The sequence below is a fragment of the Acomys minous genome (assembly GCF_964271855.1).
Source record: "Acomys minous genome assembly, chromosome: 2".
Taxonomy (NCBI): Eukaryota; Metazoa; Chordata; class Mammalia; order Rodentia; family Muridae; genus Acomys; species Acomys minous.
In genome coordinates, this window is record NC_140484.1 from 69206891 (window position 1) to 69226450 (window position 19560).

Here is a 19560-nt window from a genome sequence, read left to right on the forward strand (position 1 = left end):
CCTGAGTCTGTAACAGAAGGCGACCTTGTCCTCCACTATAAGATCACAGCCTATCAGGTCTCTTCCTGGTAGCCTGCTTACTCTTCTTCTGAGTGTCACCAGGTCTCCCCACCAAGGGGAAGTGGTCAAATAGGGGGCACCAGAGCTCATGTCAGAGTCAGTCCCTGCTCTCCACACAATAATAAATGTTCATATGTTCTCTTTTTTTCTTCCCTTTTGTCCTTTAATCCATGCCTTTGGAGTTTCTTGTAGACAATATTTCACTGGGTTTTGAACCTTTATCCATACTGAAGATCTGTGGTGTGTATGTGCGTGTACGTGTGTGTTCGTGAGTGAGTGCATGGACACACGTGCTTATAGGTGAGTGTACATGTAGATGCACACGTGTACAGATACACATGCATGTAAAGGCCAAAGAGTGCTGCTCCTCAGGAGTCATCCTCCTTGTTTTGGGGGGCAGAGTGTCTCATGGAGCTTGCCAATTAGACAAGGCTGGCCGGTCAGTGCACCACAGGGATCAGTCTGTGCCCTTCTCCTCCATGCTTGGATTATAAGTCTGTGGCATCACACTTGGCTACTGCTGTATGTGCTCTAGGCATCTCACACAGGTCCTCATCCTCGCAACACATGAAAGTAATGGTCAAAGGAAACCTTCCATTTCTCAGAGCTCTCTTTGCAGGCTTAACCTTTATCTTTTACTTGCTATATTTAGACCACTTACATTTAAAATGGCCATTGTTATAATTTAATGCATGTTTATTGTTTTGATACTGTTTTTATTTATTCCTCCTTTCTCTTTTTCCTATTTTTCCTCCATACTTTTTCTACCCTTGCTAATATTGAGCATTTTATATGATACTATTTTCTCTCTTTTTAAAATATAAATCAATTTACCTCTTTTATTCTTTTCTCTCTTTTGTCTCACTTTTGCATGATTGTCCAAGAATTTGCACTATGAATTATAAGCAGTCCAGATCTGCTGGCGAGACACTCACTCCCATTTTATAGGTACTTCAGGTAACTTATAACAAAATCTTACTAAGTATTATTACTTTCCATCTTTATACTATTGTGGTCACTCATTTCATTTATAAACATCTATAAGAAAGAATATTCACCAAATACATTATTGAGATTGTCATTTTGAATGCTGTGATTTCCATCGAAAGAAGAAAAGGAGAAATGTTCTTTGACCTTTGCTTAATCATTTTCTGATGCTCTTTATGTCTTGGTGCATTCTGGGTTTCTGGAATTTTCTTCTTTCTAAAGAATCTCTTTAATATTTTTCTCACAAGGAGAGACACCTGACAACATTTGCCCTTTACTTCTCCTACACACTTTAAGAAATATTCTTAAAATATATAGTGAGCTTATGTTTGTGTGTGCCATGTGTGTGCAGTACCCATAGGGACCAGAAGGAGGCATCAGACGCCCCGGAACTGGAGTACCAAGAGGTTGTGAGCCACCATGTGGGTGCTGGGAACAAAACCTGAATCCTCTAAAAGGCCTTCTCCTGCACACGGATATTTATTTTAAAAAATTTAAGACTAGGTCTCTAACTCAGGGTTACCTTGAACATAGCTGAAAATGACCTTGAACCGAGAGCTAGGATTACAGGCATGCAGCAGCACACCTGGTATTAACAACTGAAGCCAGAGCTCCACTCATGCTAGGCAGGAGCTACATCCCTAGCCCCTCCCCTATATAATGTCAGATCATTTTACAGGATGTGAATATTCAGGTTGCCGGGATTCTCTCAACTCTCGCCACTGCAGCAAGGCTTTCATACTTTTACATTGTTCCCACAGAGGCAACTGCTTGGGGATTTCTGTTCCAGTACATTGTTAGTCTCCAGATCCACCTACTGTCTACTTCTCAAGTTAGGGGACAGCACTGTCCTCATCTTCTGGTGGACCTACGGAATGCTGTGACTGTCTACTCATTAGGACAGAGGTTTCCTGTAAGATCTTTACAGATTACACTGAAACCAGAAGTCTCTTGTTCCATTCCCACTAACAACTTCCTCTATTTTATTTAACCTTAGTTATAATGGCTTGACCCTGTGCAAATAGAAGAGAGCACAGGTCTCCCAATAGCTTATGGAAAGACTGGGCATGGTAGTTCTCTTATTGTTATTGGGATTCGATTATTTATTTATTTATTTACTTACTTATTTTGTCATCATTATCATCATCATTGTTATTAATGCATTTATTTTGCTGTTTGGGTCCTTGGAAATCTGTAACAGGACTATGTGTCACTGCACTGAGCTAGCTGGATTCAGGCTGACCTCATATCTTAAGTTGGATCATTTACTGATAGTGTGCACAAGTTGACACCACAGGGACATAAATTTAGAACACAGCAGGTCATAAGCCAACATTCCTAAGAAGAGGAAGGAGCCAGACCTTCCTCTCCATGCCCATACTTTGCCCCACAGAAGAGAATCCTGTGTTTGCCACCCGAGTGCCAGGAGAAGGACTTAGGAGAGTGTGCAGAGATGCTAAGAGACCCAGCAGTATGCGCAAGAGGAAGATACAGCTGCTGCAGACTCTGCCATTTGAATGCTTGCCACGGTTTCGAGATGCCTAGGTAAGCTTTGAGGTTCTTTTTGAATTGTGCTTTTGGCTGCCTGACTCTGGATCCTTGAATACAACATTGCTCTGCAATTTAACCACGTGATCCAGAAATTTAGAAGAGCTTTGGACACAGCTCTGCCGTCATCCCCCCGGGGCTGCCTTGCAGGGCTTATCTGCCTAAGCATGCCTCCTGTTCGCTGGGCCTACATTTACTTAAATGCAGGTAATTACTTCAAGGATGAAACAGAAAGTAGAAAATGACACGGAATCTATAAAATAGTTTCAGAGAAGAAATATATTCTGGCTTGGCACAAATAAAAGGAATTTTTGTTGTTGTTGCCAGAAGAAAGTCAAGGCTCATTTTCAGGACTGTGAAAACCTCAAAGCTTTGCCTGCAGGAATTTCTTCCTGTGAGAGGACTCTGAAAATTTTTTCACTTTGATCTGCCTTGTTTGATCCGTGGAAAGCAATATCGGCAATATCTTAGGGTTCAGGAGAGCTCCCCAGTAAACTGCCATCCCTGTGAAATGATTGCATCTGCACCACGGAGGCGGGTTCTAAATAGGACACAGTCTCTAAGCCAAGGCATCTTGTGTGTCCTAGACACTATGGAGAGTCACCTTCGACGAATAAATGATCCACCAGTCTTCAGGATCCACACTGGGTGGAATATAAGCTGGGGCTCTCACAGCAGGCTTGGCAGGACCCTAAGTATGAGGTAAGCCTTAAACCACCCTGAGCTTTAAATGCAAGCCTTAAACCAAGCCCAACTGAAGCCATTCATAGCAAGGGCTGTTTTATATCTTAGGTTAGTAAGGTGTTATTTAAGCAAACATCTCTATACCACCCCAGTGAGTACTGGAAAACCATGGGTTTCCTGATGTTATGAATAGAGAAATTAGCTGCTTAGAACTGAGACTATTTCCTGTCTCCAGTGATTCCCAAAGTGGTCCATGGACACCTGGATTCTTCCCTACTATGCTGTGGAAAATCAAGATGGGTGGTGATGCTTATATGGCAAATGGAGGTCTTAGAAGGTGGATGCTCATTGTACTTCTAGTTAAGGTCAGAAAATAATAACATAACAAGCCATAGTGTTTAGTGGACATACTGTGTGGGTATGTCCACAGGCTCTCCTCTGGGTGCTCTAGCAAAGTCACTGCATGCAGGATTAAATGGTGCTGATGGCACAGGCTCTGCAGGGCAGGCATATCTATATATTAGGCTTCTTGTAGGGTTGTTTGTTGTGTGTGTATCAGTCTATATGAGTATATGCGCACTTTTATGAAGGAATGCATGCGTGCTTATGTGTGCACATGGAGGCCAGAAGAGGGCATGAAGTACCCTCCTTTATTAAAACACTCCTATTCCTCTGAGGCAGAATCTCTCTCTGAGTTTGAAGCTTGCATTTCCTTAGTTTGGCTAAAGCCAACAAACTCAGTGTCTCTCCTGCCTCTGCCTGCCTCAGGACTAGGGCTATAGGTGTGTGTGGGACACCCAACTTGTTGATTGGATACTGGGATGCAAACTCTGGTCTTCATGATTATGCAGCGAGTGCTCTTAGCTGCTGAACCATCCTAAAAGGCCCTCATTCGGACTTCCTAACTTTTCATTGTGTTTTCTGATACCTAAAGGGGCGATTTCTGTGCCTAATACCTAGAGAAATTCCATACTGAAGAGGTATGACACCTAAAATGGTTTGCCCATCTGCTCAGCAAGGCAGCAGGGCTGGGAGAGTGAACAGGTTTGAACCCCGTGTCTTCACTTATTGCTGAAGGACTCCAGCAAAATGCAGAGTTCTCTGAGCCCTATGATCATCACCTGCATACCACTATGAGTCCAGGAGTCAACTCTTTGGTTTCTGGGAGGAGTAGGTGTCATTTCACCGAATGCCTGGGAGTCCCAGATGCCCAGCAGCTATTAGAACTCAGACCTGCCCCTGCTCCCAAAGTCACTGAACTGAAAGCCAGTGAGTCTGCTGGGGACTCTTTACTCACAGAAGACTTAGCCATGCTTCTGGTGATTTCTAGAGAGACTTGCTTGAGTATTTTATCCTCCAACTTGGGGAAGCCCATGGCACCTTAAGTGGAAGCATAGCTTCCTCATGCCTCCCTTGGGGGTTGAATGGCCTTTCTCACAGATTGAATGCCCAAGACCGTCAGAAAACACAGATATTTACATTCCAATTCATAACAGTAGCAAAGTCACAGTTATGAAGTAGCAGCAAAAATAACTATGGTTGGAGGTCACCACAACGTGAGGAAGTATATTCAAGGGTCGCAGCGGTAGGAAGGTTGAGAACCACTGCTCTATGATATCCTGCGGCCTGACCACATTGAGTTCTCTTTGTCTTTTCTAGAACCCCCTAAAATCCTGTAGAAGAAATACTATAGGCCTTAAAGCAAACACTGCAGGAGAGGGATGAGCCCTTTGTGCTTTCCCAGCAGGGAGTCTGCAGAGGGCTGGTGGGCTCGGAAGCCTGTGTCTGGGTCACAGTGCCAGAACTGTAGAACTCTAGGCTAATGTCCCTCAGAGCCATATTACTCTAGGAGGTATTAGCACCCCACCCTGCTCTCTGGTTCTATCCTCTGGCGGAGGATAGAGATGCCTTACTTTCAAAAATAAAACCTTGTACCCTGAAGAGACAACTATAGCACAGGGGTCAAAGGCAGAACTCTCCTCAAAAACAAAATCCACAAATGTGATCCTAAGTTTATTATGACTGAGACAATATAAAGGACCACAACACACAACCACCAAAAATTAAACAGTCATCCTATGGTATAGTACTTCATACCCCTTCCAAAACCCACCATCAAAGAGCCTGCATTGTGCCACAAAAGCAGGCCACGACTGAACGCTTGACTGTTTTCCTGCTGGGAGGAGGGAGTCACATTATGAGCAACTATGCTTAATCTCAACAAATAGGAAGATTGGTTGGTTGGCTTTTCACCAGACAAGGGTGTCTATCCGGAACCTACTCATTTGTCTACAGGAAGTTTTCTGCTAAGCGTTTCTAACCCTGAAAGACAATTCCCTCAGCTGTCTGATCCGTTCGCCATACAACTATGATACACTATGATACGTGATACCCTTAAGCTGAGCTGTTTTGCTAGATTCTCTCCATCACTTTACTGAAGCAGTAAGCTAAACAAAGCATGCACTTACCCTGGTTCCTTGATGCAAATGTATCTATGAGACCAATTTTTAAAGTTACGTTACTATTTGAAGGTGCCTTACAAAGTTCTGCATTGGTAGCAATGTAGTCACCAGCATTAGGGCGCTAAAGATGCAGGACCTTTAGGAGATGCAGCCTAGGGAAAGTTTATAGAGGTCACTATGCTTGGAAGGGAGTCATGTAGCTCTGTGTTATGATCTGGATGTTGACAAATTTCATTTCTGTTTCTGTGATAAACGGTCAAAAGGCAACTTAAGGGGTTAAAGGTTTATTTCAGCTTATGACTACAGCCTACTATTGTTGGGTAATCAAGGCAGGAACTTTGAACGGCTTCTCACATCAGAGCCACAGCAACAGTCAAGAGCAGAGAGAGAAATGGGTGCACCTGTCCTGCTTGCTTACCTGTGCTCAGATCAGCTTTCCAATTTCAATACAATTCAGAGCCCTCTGCCTAGGGAATGGTTCCACCCACAGCGGACTGGATCTCCCCAGATCAATTAACTTAATTAAATGATTCTACCTTGTATTACTTGGTAAAATTAGTTATCACAGATACGTAAATGCCCCCCCCCAAGCTCATGTGTTAAATACTTGGTCATAAGGTCCTGGCACTGTTTTGGGAGGTTGTTGAAACTTTCGGACCTAGGGACTATCTTGGTGAACATGGCCATTAGGGAAAGAACTTTGAAGATTATATCTACATCCAGTTCTGGCCCAATATCTCTTTGCTTCCTAGTTGGTACCATGCGAGAGGTTATCACTACAAGCTTTTCCTGCCATGGATAAACCACCTGCCATGCTTTTTCTGTCATGTAGACTGTGCCTCCCAGACTGTAAGCCAAAATAAACCTATTCTCCCTTGTCTTGTTTTTGTCGTCTAGATCGTATAAAAATGAAGGCACCAGCCAAGGACAATACAGGCTCTAAACTTGAAACCCCTACCCAGATCTAGCCAATGGTCAGACCATTCTCCACAGTAGAGTGGAGAGTTGGATATGACTTTCTCACGTACTCTGGTGCCTCATATTTGACCATTTTCCCTGGAGAGGGAGACCTGGTGGCACTCAGAGGAAGGACAGCAGGTTACCAAGAAGAGACTTGATACCCTATGAGCATATACAGGGGGAGGAAATCCCCCTCAGGAACAGTCATAGGGGAGGGGAATAAGGGGGAAATGGGAGGGAGGGAAGAATGGGAGGATACAAGGGATGGGATAACCATTGAGATGTAACAAGAACAAATTAATAAAAATAATATATATCTTGGGAAAAAATGACACTGATCTAGATCCCGTGAGTGCAGGTTGTTATACAGAGTAAACCTGATCCCTGAATCTCTCTTTGCCCCCTAGCTGGCCACGTGATCTCTCCATTTCACGTGTATTCATATACAATGCTGCCCTCCATGTTGTGACAGAGGTGGAATAGCCTCACCAGAGCCGAGCAGATGCTAGCAACAAGTTTTTCTATTTCCAAAAGTAATTGTGAGCTAAGTAGAGCTCCTCTTTTAAAAATAAAATACTGAGCCTCAGAGATTTTGTTGTAACACAAAATGGACTCAGGTGATACGCATGAGCATAGAATTGAAGAGATGCAAAATGTCATAGTGTGTAATATTCCCATTACAGGGCATAACATATGTAAATATCCCTGATAAAATAAATAACATGAAATGTAAAAGAGTTAGAATGTTGCAGGGTTTGAGTATCACTTATCTTTATCTTTATTAGGACACTGCATGATTTGTCCCATTGTACTTGTAGCTTCATTTTTTTTTTTATCACGGCTTTGTTTGCTCAGCTTACAAAATTCTTGCAAATACCAGGCTACAAGAAGGCTTCTAAGAACCAAGCTCACAGGAACCTAGCTGAGGGAATGAGGGACGGGAGTAGAGAAGAGAGGGAGGTCTGACTGAAAATTGCAGGGCCTGGGCTCCAGGAGATCAAGCTATGGTAAAGCCGGAAGAAACAAACAGGAAGTTGATCCTAACCTTGTGAAGAAGAGCCACTGACCCTGGCTGGGGTCAGGATGTGAGGAGGGGGAGGAGGTGCAGGTCTGGGGTGTGGGAGCCAAACTTTAAGAATCTCTCACTCTTCAGCAATTGTAGTGTGAAGGGTCAGGCCCTTCCCCTGGCGTCACTAACTGATGGTTCCTTTCTTTTCATCTCTCAGTCCTAACTCTTAGAGCCTGTCAGGGAACAGTGACCACCTGCCTCTCCTTTTTTGCCTGAGCCACATCCTGTTTGTAATTATTTCTTTCCTATAAGCTGTAGGAGGGCAGGCGCTGTGTGGCTTCCTGCCTCACCGGTAAGGAGCCTGGCACAGAGCTCTGCCCTTAGGAGAGGCTCAGTGGACACTTGTGGCATCAAGCCAATGGCCAGCTCCCACCCCCTGGTTCCTGGCTTTGCCCTCCTCGGCCTTATCTAAGGCCAGCTTCCTATTTGGATCTCAGGTTTGGGTAGCAGGTGCAGGAGAGCTGCCTGGCTTTATCAACCAGGCAAGTGTAATGGGGGTCACCTTTCAGATAAGACAAGGGTAGGAGGAGAGGTTGGAGCGTGAGGTCATAGAGAGAATCTCTTGGCCTGGTTTCCAGGGCTCTCAAAGTGGCTCTGTTCTCTCATTTATCCTTCCTCTCTCCGACAAAGTGCTCTGAACACCGACTCCATGCCCAGCCTCTGCTCGGATGTGGGTCCAGCAAAGTATAGATGGGTCTAATTTCAGACTCTGGGTCTTCCTAGGAAACCATGATTCTTTCTCCCTTGAGCCCCTGTTTCCTTCCCTTGTGAATGGGATTTATGAGGCAAGGCTGTTGCGGGGCTGCAGGTGCTGAGGTAGATATAATTGCCAACTTCCATCCGAAGTTCCTTCCATCGCCAGCTCCTCTTCGCGCTGTATCTCAGCCAATTCCTGCATAGTCTAGTGGCTTTTCTGCCTCTTCTCTTCAAAGCAAGGCTTAGGCTATTTGCAGAGCTTTAATCTGTTCTGCCTCGGTGCCAGTCACAGCTTCCCAAGGTGCAGTGCCCAGACCACCAGCACCTGTGTCACCCAAGGGCCTGCTAGGATTTCGATCCCTGAAACTGAGAAAGTCAATAGATATAAAACATATTTTTTAAACTTTTCAGATTATACTTTAATTACATTTCTCCCATGCCTTTATTCTCTCTAAAAACTCCCATAATCCCCTCCCCACTTCTCCTTCAGATTCATGACCTATTTTTTTTCCACAAAAGGCTAAAAAGCAGAGACAGTTTATGGAATCAGGACAGATCTCCACCGATGGCATAGCAAACACACTCCCGAGGCAGACGCCTGTGCTCGGCATTCCTGGACTCTGAGATGCCCCCTTGGTGGCAGTGCCAGGTACCAACGATCTAGAGCAAGAAGAAGGAATGGCACAAGAGGGTTCCAGAAACACGTGCGCCCAGCAGTGAGACTAGGAGAGGGAGCACGCGCATCAACAATGCTGGCATGAACGAACAGGAAGAAGCTGAGCACAGAGAACCACCAAGTGCCAGTGCCACCTGCAGCTGAGGGTGGAACCGACCCCGTGTCGAGGAAACAAGTTCTCCCTGGGGCACAAGGAGGCTCAAAGCTCGCACTAACCCCTGCAGGTGGCATCCAACGAGGAAATTCTCTAGGCCAAGTATGAGATATTTTGAAAGCTTGGTTTTAAATATTTTGTCCCTGTATTAGATTATGTGTCCTGGTGACTTCAGTACCTGTGTCATTGATGGAGACCTCCCCATGGGTTGTGTGGGGGCACCGTGCCCAAATACCTGTCAGAGAAAAGGGTGTTAGGGTCAAACTGGGAATTCAGCCCTGACTGTGCCAGATGGGAGAGCAGAGTTGGGGAAATCACGTGACTTCTCGGAGCCTCTGTTTGCTAATCTGGAAACCGACGAAGACAAATCCCGCATCTCGGGCTCTTGGTTAGGAAGTCAGTGAACTGGAAGATATGTTCAAGGCCCCACACAAACACAGGCAGGGAGCAAGGGCTCTGTCCTCCCCGATCCCTTGTCCAGAATAGGAACAGGATCCCAGGCACAGGCTGCTCCTCTCTCCCAAGCGGAAGAAAGTCAGTCAACAGTCCCATTGACTGCCTCAGCTCTGGCAGCCAGGCTCTGAAACCACCCACAAAGATGATGTTTCAGGCTGAGAGCTGCACTTTGATGGACATGCCTGTGCCGAGCACAGAAGGTTTGCATTTTCCTTGGGACAGTTGGAGAGACAGGAAGTGGGAGGCAGAAGGAGGATCCCAAGCCAGGGCCTGCAGGAGAGCCCAGAACATGCCAGAAAGCCTGCAGTGGATGCTCAAGTGACCAGAGAAGGACAAGGGGAGCTTGTTTAAGACCCAGGTCCCTGGCATTTTGTTCGGTGTGAGGCAAGACTTCAGTCAACTCAGTTAAAAAAAAAAGAAACGGTGGCAAGGCTGGGAGGTGGCTTGGGAGCCTAAGCAGTGATGTGTGACTCCATGGCTGTACCTCACACAGAGGAGTCACGTTACAAATTCCAGAAAGGGGCCAGCCTCAGGCTGCGTGTTCTTCCCCGAGTAGATGCCTGGGCTCTGTCGGCAGTGCTGCTAACTGTCCCTGGTCTGTGTTCCCACTTCCCTTTGCCCCCTGTCTCTGGTTTGGCATCATTCTTGGACAGTTCTGGGCGTGGCTAGGGTCTACATGGATGCCAGTGGCAGTGAGGGAAGTTTACACGGACAAGAGTGCCTCCTACCTGAGCAGTGTCCAAGATCTCCTATGACTCCCAGGAGCCCCAGCTTTGCTCCGCCAGCTCCGGGGGCTCCTATGTCCCCTTTTATCCCTCTGGATCGAGTCAAGAAGACCCGGCTCCATTCATTACAAAAGTTACTAAAAGGAAATCAGAGCAGCCCCTGAAAGCAGGAGGACCTCACAAGCAGAGGCTGCTGCCCACAGCAGTTACCCAATGACAGCCATACTTTGTTATCGCTTGTAGGGTCTCCTGGTCCCCTGGAGTCCAGAGGGTGTGGCCAACACTCTCCTTTGGTACTCGTCTTATCCTAAAATAAAGTGCACGTGCCTTTGTCTCCCTACCACATGATAAAACCAGAACTGCCTCCCTAAGTCCCCCAGACCCTGGGCTGAGCCACAGTTGGGGACACAGCTGGTGCTTAGAAGATGGAGATGAATCAACACTGATCCAAGACCCAATAGAGAGCTGGCTTCTGAGAGTCATTCTGAAGTGATCCCTGACCAACTTGACTGCTGACCTTATCCTGATATGAAGATGCCCTCTGACCTCTTCCAGCACCCTTTTGCTCTTCACTACTTTTGGGCTGAGAATCGGCGATCGCTATCCAAAGGAAGCTTACAGACAGGTGCTTCCCTGCTCCTCTCTCTCTCTCTCCCTCTGTCTCTCTGTCTCTCTGTCTCTCTCTGTCTCTGTCTCTGTCTCTGTCTCTGTCTCTGTCTCTCTCTCTCTATGTGTGTGTGTGTGTGTGTGTGTGTGTGTGTGTGTGTGTGTTGCTCCAGGACTGGACCAAGGTGTTTATTATCTCCCTCTTTCGAACCCTCTTTTAAAAACCCCATTTGCACTGCTCAGTTGTCCTGAAGGTCCAGCCAACTTCCTCTGGTTTGTTTCATATCTCCTGCCTTCCTGTGGGCCCCAAACCAAGTGGTCAGGACAGCCCTTGTCTTGATTCGGAGAACGGCTCATCGTGGAACTCTTCACTGCTGTCACTTGGTAAGTGGCTTCACACAGTCTCTTTGAAGTACATTCACTGTGGCTTGACACAAAGCAGACACTGGGCCGAGGGCGAACACATCATTCTCTCCCCAGCCCTGGGGAGCGAACGCTATTATTTCCCCAGCTTTACAGTTGGGAAATTAGAGGCTCTGGAAGGGTACGGGACTTGCCTGGGGGTCCTTCTGACTGAGAAGAACAGTGCTCGGACCAGGCTGGAGATATGCCTGGGAACCAGATCTGCCATGCACAGCCATCTCACGGCACTCCAGGTCTCAGTGGTACCTGCTGCAGTGACTCCTGGGGACTCTCTCTGGCTCCGAGCCTATTCGGTTTAAGGAAGACCCTCAGCAGCCTAGGAGGCAGCTGAGAACTCCCCTTGGAGCAGTGCTAGCGAGCAGCATAGCCAGGCTTATTCCTGGCTTCAGGGCTGAGGCTGAAGCCGCGTTTGATGGTAAATCCTGTACCTCCTACCACCACACTGGGAGATGTGTGGAAGGAAGCTGAGAGCATCCCGAGCACACAGACAAGCCCTCTATACAGACTCTGATGGGTAATAAAGGGGAAGGAAGCACAGTCCCTCAGCCTACCACACCCTCAGCCTCCTCTGCTTTGGCTGAATTCCCAGTCTGTTCAGGTATCACTTCCTTCAGGAAGCCCCTCCTGACTGCTTTTCTGTCTTCTAGATGAGGTTGGGAGGTATCCTCTCATTTTGCCTATGCAGTTTTGGTCCTTAACTCAATGCATCTGATTGGTCAGCAAGTTCCGATCTGCTCTGTCTGTGAGTCTATGCTGCCCAGCCTAAGTCTAGGACAGCTAGAATCAGGAGGTTTATTGAACTGCATGGGGTAAGGAGGGGCAGGGAGGGGGGTGAACAGACACATGGAGGAAAAATAAGGCCAGAGTAAGAGATACTGCCGGAGAAGGCTACGTCCTTGTCAGCAGGGCATCCATTGTCTCAACAACTAGCCAAAGGTAGAAGACACGGGACCAGCGTGGAGGTGAGATAGGAAGGATTGTCCGGGCTTGGCCAACTGAATCTCATGTGCCACTAAAATCAGAGAGCCTTTCCCATTGGTGGTCTGCAGAACACGTGACAAGTGAAGCTGCTGGCTTTGAGAATGGAGGAAGGGGCCCCCACATGCTTTGGGGTTTGGCCAGCCACCCCTCCGAAGCAGGTTTCTGGCCTCCCACTGCCGAAGAAGCAGGAGTCTTTTCCTGGCAGCCCGGCCTCAGCATCCTCTTAGATTTCCCTTGCTGCTTCCTCTCCTGCTGCAGGGGACCAGGCAGAGCTGCCCGCACACCACGACTCCACCCACACTCCTCTTTGCCCTACTCTTTATTCATCCAGCCTGCATGGCGTGTAATTCTCTCTCTCTCTCTCTCTCTCTCTCTCTCTCTCTCTCTCTCTCTCTCTCTCTCTCCTCCCTCCCTCTCTCTCTCTCTCTCTCTCTCTCTCTCTCTCTTTCTCTCCCTCCCTCCCTCTCTCTCTCTCTCTCTCTCTCTCTCTCTCTCTCTCTCTGTGTGTGTGTGTGTGTGTGTGTGTGTGTGTGTGTGTGTGTGCACCCAGCACTGCCACATGGTCCTAAGGCTAAAAGGCTTTTCTCCAAGGTATCTTGCTGCCTGACTTTGTTTGGGAAGGGAAGACACACACCCCCAACTTGATCTTGCCCTTCGCTTATTCCTCTATCTGTCTTGCTTCCTCTGGTCCATGTGAACCTGCTTTAGGACAGAGATGGGCCTTGTTTATCTTTACTAGAGATGCTATGTAATTCCTGGAGACAGGGAACATTCAGGACACTGTAACAAATTACCCGGGACTGTGTGGTTTAATAACAAGTACTTAGTTCCCCTGGCAGCAAGAATGATTGTAACCAGAGGACTGACATGGCCTGGTGCTGATGAGGACTCACCTCTTGCCTTACGATGGTGGTTTTCTGCTGTGTCCTCACACAGAAAGCAAGCTTTCCTGTCTCTGATGAGGAGATCCATCCCACTGATGCCCATCTTCTGAAAGTCCTTCTTCTTAAAACGGACACACCGAGGGGTAGAATTCCAGCATATGAACTTGAAGGGTGCACATCAGAGGCCCCCATAACAGAGGGCAAGAGGCAGGGTGATGGGGCATCTGGGACATGCACCAATGATGTCCTGATGTCTGCTCTCTACAATGCTTAAAAGTTCTCTGATCACGTACAGATCTCTCTGCACACTCGAGATGGTAGTAGCCAATTTTAGCCAGGATCTTTAAATCCAACTGCTGACATTTACTAAGAAAGCACTTGGACCTTAGCAGTAACCCCAGGAGGCAAGGAGAATGCCAGAAGCTTCCGTAGCTCAACTCCTGCAGAAAAAAAAAATGAATCCAAATGTGAACACAGGAAGCGGCTGGCCTCACACGTGTCAGCTGGGTGAAATGGCTGCATGTGAGCACCCCTCCCTGTCGCCTGGCTCTGAAGCAAGTGTCATTAATTCTCTCTCTCTCTCTCTCTCTCTCTCTCTCTCTCTCTCTCTCTCTCTCTCTCTCTCTCTCCTGTTACAGATCGCAGAAGAATGGCTTCCAGAAGAGGTGACCTCAAGTCAAATGCTGGGGCGGAGACCAGAGCTGGTGTCAGCTGATGCCAGTGCCCCTCCTCACCCCCAGCAGAAGAAGCTTCCTGCATCACCCAAGATGATGGAGACCACCTTCCCCAAGCCATAGGAACTAGGACACGGTCTCCAACTCCCCCACATAAAGGCTGCCCTGGTGCTCCTGTTCTGCATGCTCGGTCCGGGATGTATTCACTTCGCTAGTTGTGGCCTGAATTGTGCCCCGTCCTCTTAAAATTTGTGTGCTGAAGCCCCCGGATGTCGGAAGGTATTTGCATTTGCTGACAAACTTGGAAAAGAGCTCATGAACTTCCTGTTCTTTAAGGTGATTCTTAGCGCACATAACTGATATCCTTATAAAAAGAGGAAACTTGGACACATGGGTGTATGGCAGAATCACAGACACACCCGTGGGAACGCCAGCCATTTTCAAGGCAAGAGAAGAGGCCTCAGGAAAAAACAAGCCTGCCAACTCCTTGGATTCTGACTTCCAGCCTTGAGAACTCTGAGACATCAAACCTGTGACATGTAACCCAATTGGCCAATGGAACACTATTCTACAATCTTATAAAACTGATATTTTACTCTATTTTTCCTGTCTTTGATATAAGGTGTCACTAAGTAGCCTAGGTTGACCTAAAACTCGTAATCCTCCTGCCTCCACCTCTTGAGTGCCAGTGTTACAGATATGTTCCACCGTCCTTAGCTTATATTGCTCTAGTCTTTTTTTTTCCCCCTCTGTTCATGTTTTGTTTCTGTTTGTTAGCTGTTTAGGAGACATGGACTCACTCCATATCCCTAATTATCCTGGAGTTTGATTGCTACAAAGGCGATTGCTACATAGACTAGGCAGGACTCAAACTTGTGGCCCTCATCCTGCATCAGGCTTCCAAGTTTTGGCATTACAGACATGTGCCACCATTCCCTATAACCTAATCCTAATAAATAAATCCACAGGCTTCTACTGGACCATTAGCAAGAAAAATTAAAGAAGGACAAATGACAGTCCTACGTACGGGGAGGAGGTAGGACTTCTGGAATGCTCTTTCCTTTGGAAGACACAACAGTACAGCTACTTCAGAAAAACAGTTCAGAACTTTGTCATACAGCAGTGTGTGGCTCATAGATGGCCCATTGATTGCACTGAGGTGTTTAAATGGAACATAGTCACTCCAAGTTCTGCACAAAGACAGCCACAGCTTTATTTAGAAAGACGTAAAACTGAAAACAATCCAGGTCTCCTTCAACCGGCGAGAATCTGTGTGCTAAAGTAGTCCAGGGGGGACAGTAAACAATAAACAGACATCACTGAGCAATAACACTGAACCACTCCTGACCTACATAACAGTTTGGCTGGCTCTCAGATGCACGGCATTAAGTGGACAAGGTCAGTCTTACCAGGCTGTCACCTGCACCCGTGCACTTGCTGGGCAACCCACAAAGGCGAAATCACAGGGATAGACCAGTGTTTGCAGGGGCAAGGCTGGCATCAGGAAAGGCTGCATGGGATAGGTGGAGTTATACAGCTGCTCTGGGTTTTCATGGCACTGGCGGTCATACAAACAAATACCTAGAAACATGCCACAAAGAGTGAGTTTAACTGTGTGGAAAATAAGACCACAATTTCAAAAAGAAACTGCAAGGCGTTTGCGACCTAGTGAGCTGCTGGAAGTTCCTCCCAGGCCCTCCCTCTGAAAGTCGGCCAGGATGTTTTTTGCATTATCTCCCATCATTCCATGGGGAGGGCACTGACGAGAGCCCCATCGGAGCACTCACATGCATATGCCCATGTGTGTAGCCTAGTGTGTACAGGTGATTTTAGGCCCTTTCAGACTTAGGCAGAAACTAGGCCCTTTCAGACTTAGGCAGAAACTAATCCAGCTCCACTCAAATGGCTGGTGTGGTATGGGGGGGGGACACTGTCACCAGCCACCAGCCACTAGCCACCAGCTGCCACCTTCAGCTCTGATACTCAGCCTGTCTGTGCCACAGAAGTTGGTGGCTATGGCTACCACAGTAGCAGAGCAAAGCTGGCTTTATGCTGGCCCTTTGATTTCGCTAGCTAAAATGGGCAATGATCAGCAAAGAGATGGCATGGTAAGAGACAGTACAAGAGCCTTTACTGTGGCCTCTGAGGGAACCAGCAAGCCTGCCGGACTAAGATGGGGCAAGATGGGCAAGTGGGAATCGTTTTAGTGGCTCTGGGTATGTGCTGTACCCAACTGCCCAGGACCATGGCTCTGGAGTGAAAAGAGCAGAAGAGCAGTGGCCCAAAAGCAGAAGAAGGGCTCCCTACAGGGGCTTTGAACTGGTGGCTCAGGTATGAAAGGCTGAAGGCACACAGAGTACTTCCTGTGTCTGGGACTTGGTCCCTTTAGCATCAATGAGTCCCCAAAGCGTCAAAGCCTCAGGAGTACAGAATAAAAGGACGCGTGGAATATGACAAGCCCTGAGCTGTGTCCTACTCCTTGACGTACTGGACACTGAACTCAGACCTGCACACAAGGCTAGTTTATGGCATACTGGGGATTGAACCCAGGGATTTGAGCTTGCTAGGTGAGCCCTCTCCTTACTCACTGAGCTACATGCCCAGCTGGAGTAAGGTTTTTAATCTCCTGCCTTTTCACTAAATAGCTGCATCACCTTCTGCAAGTGACGCGTCATCGTGTTTTCCTAAACTCCAGTACCCTCATTTCCGAAGCAAGGCTTATTGTCGAGATTAAATGAAGCCTAGGGTTGTACACAATGGTAGAGTTCTTACCTGGTACTCATGAGACTTTAGGTTCCATTTCCAGCCCTGTAAAAACAGAAAAAGCAAACAGATTAAATGAAATAACTGCATGTCATCTTGAACACTGTACCCAGCACGTAGCAAGTTCTTAGAATGTCAAATGCTCACTGCTCATCAAAATAATACTTGTCTCTGTGAGTTCCAGATAACTCCTCACTCAAATTGGGGAAAGATGTCGGCTGTCAGCATCTCGGGAAGAATCCCCAGAAAGTTTATTAGACTTGTGGGAAGGCGCAGACCTGACCCTCACAGCCTTGGCAGCCAACAGACTTTTAAGTTTTAGCCATATGGTTTTAAGGCAGATTTTGAACACTGTCCAAGCTGGGCAGAACCTGCGCTATGGGTTCTCTTGTTTAGGAAGCATAGTAAGGTCAACGAATTAGCATGAGTAGTGATGAGGTTTTTGATCTAGAGGAGAAAGACCTTAGGGGGCTTGTGTCCGAACCAGCAAGAACTCCCAAGACTGAGTCACCCCACTTACTCATTTTCAGGGTCCCAGTTCTACTTGAGCACTCAGATGAAAGAGAACGCTTGGTCTCAGTGCCATGAAAGGCAGGTGTTCCAAGGTTAGTAATAATAATATTGTTAGTGTTAGGTTTATTAGGAAAGTTAAGTCATGGACACAGTTCCTAATGAATGCATCACTAATAAGAGTCAGGCGGAATATGACACAGCAATTTAAGTGGGATGGCCAATTGCTCCAATTCGAGACAAGGGGTGTTTTAGAAAAAGTAGAATTTCCTATTTAAAAACCAAAATAGTTTAAGATATAGAACTTTCAAGAAAGCCTAAGCAAATTAGGTCCAATTGACCATTGACCAGTCTGAATTCAAGACCAGAGACCCTTTGCATAGCATATGTAATATGTAAGGCCTTTGTTTTTACAGACAACACAGAGAGAGAGAGAGAGAGAGAGAGAGAGAGAGAGAGAGAGAGAGAGAGAGAGAAAGAGAGAGAAAGAGAGAGAAACAGACAGACAGACAGACAGACAGACAGAGATATAGTGACACGAGACAGAGACAGAGACAGGGGTGGTGGCAGGAAGCCCAAATGTTTCCTATAGGTTGTTTGAAATTTTAAAAGAACTTGCTTTGGGCTGGAGAGATGGTTCCAAGGTTAAACACACTGGCTGCTGTTCCAGAGATCTGAGTTCAATTCCCAGCAACCACATGGTGGCTCGCAAGCATCTGTAATACAATCTGATTCCCCCTTCTGGTGTGCATGAAAATAGAACACTCATATATATAAAATAAATAATAACCAAAACACTATGAATGTAACAGTTATATAATTCCTGATTGTTCTGTGGTTCTTCTTGCTGTATGTAGTGTATTGTATTTATGTATTTAAAAAACTGTAAAAAAAATCATATAAACATGAAATTGATGACTTATTTAAAAAATAAATAAATAAGTAAAACTTTAAAAAGAAGAATTTGTTTTAAGTAACATGAATGTCAAATTATGCTTGTAAGTTAGAAAAGCTACAGAACAGTATGGGTGGCCTTTGGGGGCTGGAGGTCAGGCATCTTGTGAAACAGTGTCATCCTTTCACTGAAATGTGACTTGGGCCTTTGTCAAGGGTGCTGGGAAGGGCCTACGGGGAACATCTTCAAGACTGCGTCAGAAATAAAGCCCCAGAGCCTCATACTTGGGGAGAAGCCTGACACTCGAAAGCAGCCAGACTCGTTCGTTGTTGTGTTTGTTGGTTTTTCTCTTCTGTGTGAAGAAAAGCTGAGCTAGAACCAAGTGAGCAATTGAGCTCAAAGGTAGATGTTCCCTGACCCGCCTCTTGTAGCCAGCAGCTCTCCCCCACTGCCCTGGGAGGGCAGGTCCACTGTCAGGGCCACTTTGCAGAGATGAAGAGTTAAGAGGGCAATAGATCCTAACAGAAAAGTGAGAACCGTGAGGAGACAGGCAGTGTGAGAACACAGGCCTCTTTCCCGCCTCCCCACACAGGCTACTCAGAGTCTCCTAGAGTCGTTCCGCAACTGGACACTGAAGCCACGCTGAAGGTGGACAAGAACCATCCCTAGCTGCTTGGGTTTGTCCTGGGGGAGATGGGAGAGGTAGATAGTCCTTGAGCCCAGGGCAAGAGCTCAAGTTTCTCCTAGACACCCTTTGGCCCCTGGCATTCCAGATGGGTGCTAGTCCAGGAGGCTCTCCTCTCAGCAGAAACTCCACAGGCTTCCTCGGCTTCCTCTACCCTGTTCCCAGGCCCCCTGCAAGGCCCTGACAACCTGATCTTATCTTTCCGACTGTGGAATTTTCCCACAGGGAGGCAGGAAAGGTCAGCTGTGTGGTCTGGGCGCCCAGGGGCAGGCCCCATCCCGTGTGCTACGGAATATCTTTGTGGAGATTATACCTGCTCCGCCCCAATGTTCTGAATGTACCAGTGACTCTAAGGAGCAGATGCCACTGTGGCCTGACCAGTAAAGTTACTGAAAATCACAGATACTTCCACTTGACCGGGCTGCTGCAAGCTAGAGATGGGTGCAAATTCAGGTACCCTGTCACCTTGAACTAGTTGGTCTGAGATGCCACATCTTTGTGACTTGCATGAATCGTCTTCATGACCTTTGCCCCCGCTGTGTTCTACCAGGATAGCTGTATAATTTTTTAAAGCCATTTGTTTTGTTTTCTCTAATAATTGGAGAGAGGTATAGATAAGGATACATGGGGAAAAAATCCGTATGTGGATATTCTACTGAGAA

General features: G+C 46.9%; 1 long non-coding RNA gene across 1 annotated transcript; it reads left to right on the forward strand.

Annotated features, from left to right (window-relative positions):
* The first annotated feature begins 2407 nt into the window (after positions 1-2407).
* On the forward strand, positions 2408-17870 carry LOC311590141. The gene is made up of 5 exons (XR_014776783.1): positions 2408-2592; positions 3183-3297; positions 11327-11467; positions 14010-16236; positions 16323-17870. It is a non-coding gene; the product is annotated as an uncharacterized lncRNA (long non-coding RNA).
* The last annotated feature ends 1690 nt before the right edge of the window (positions 17871-19560 follow it).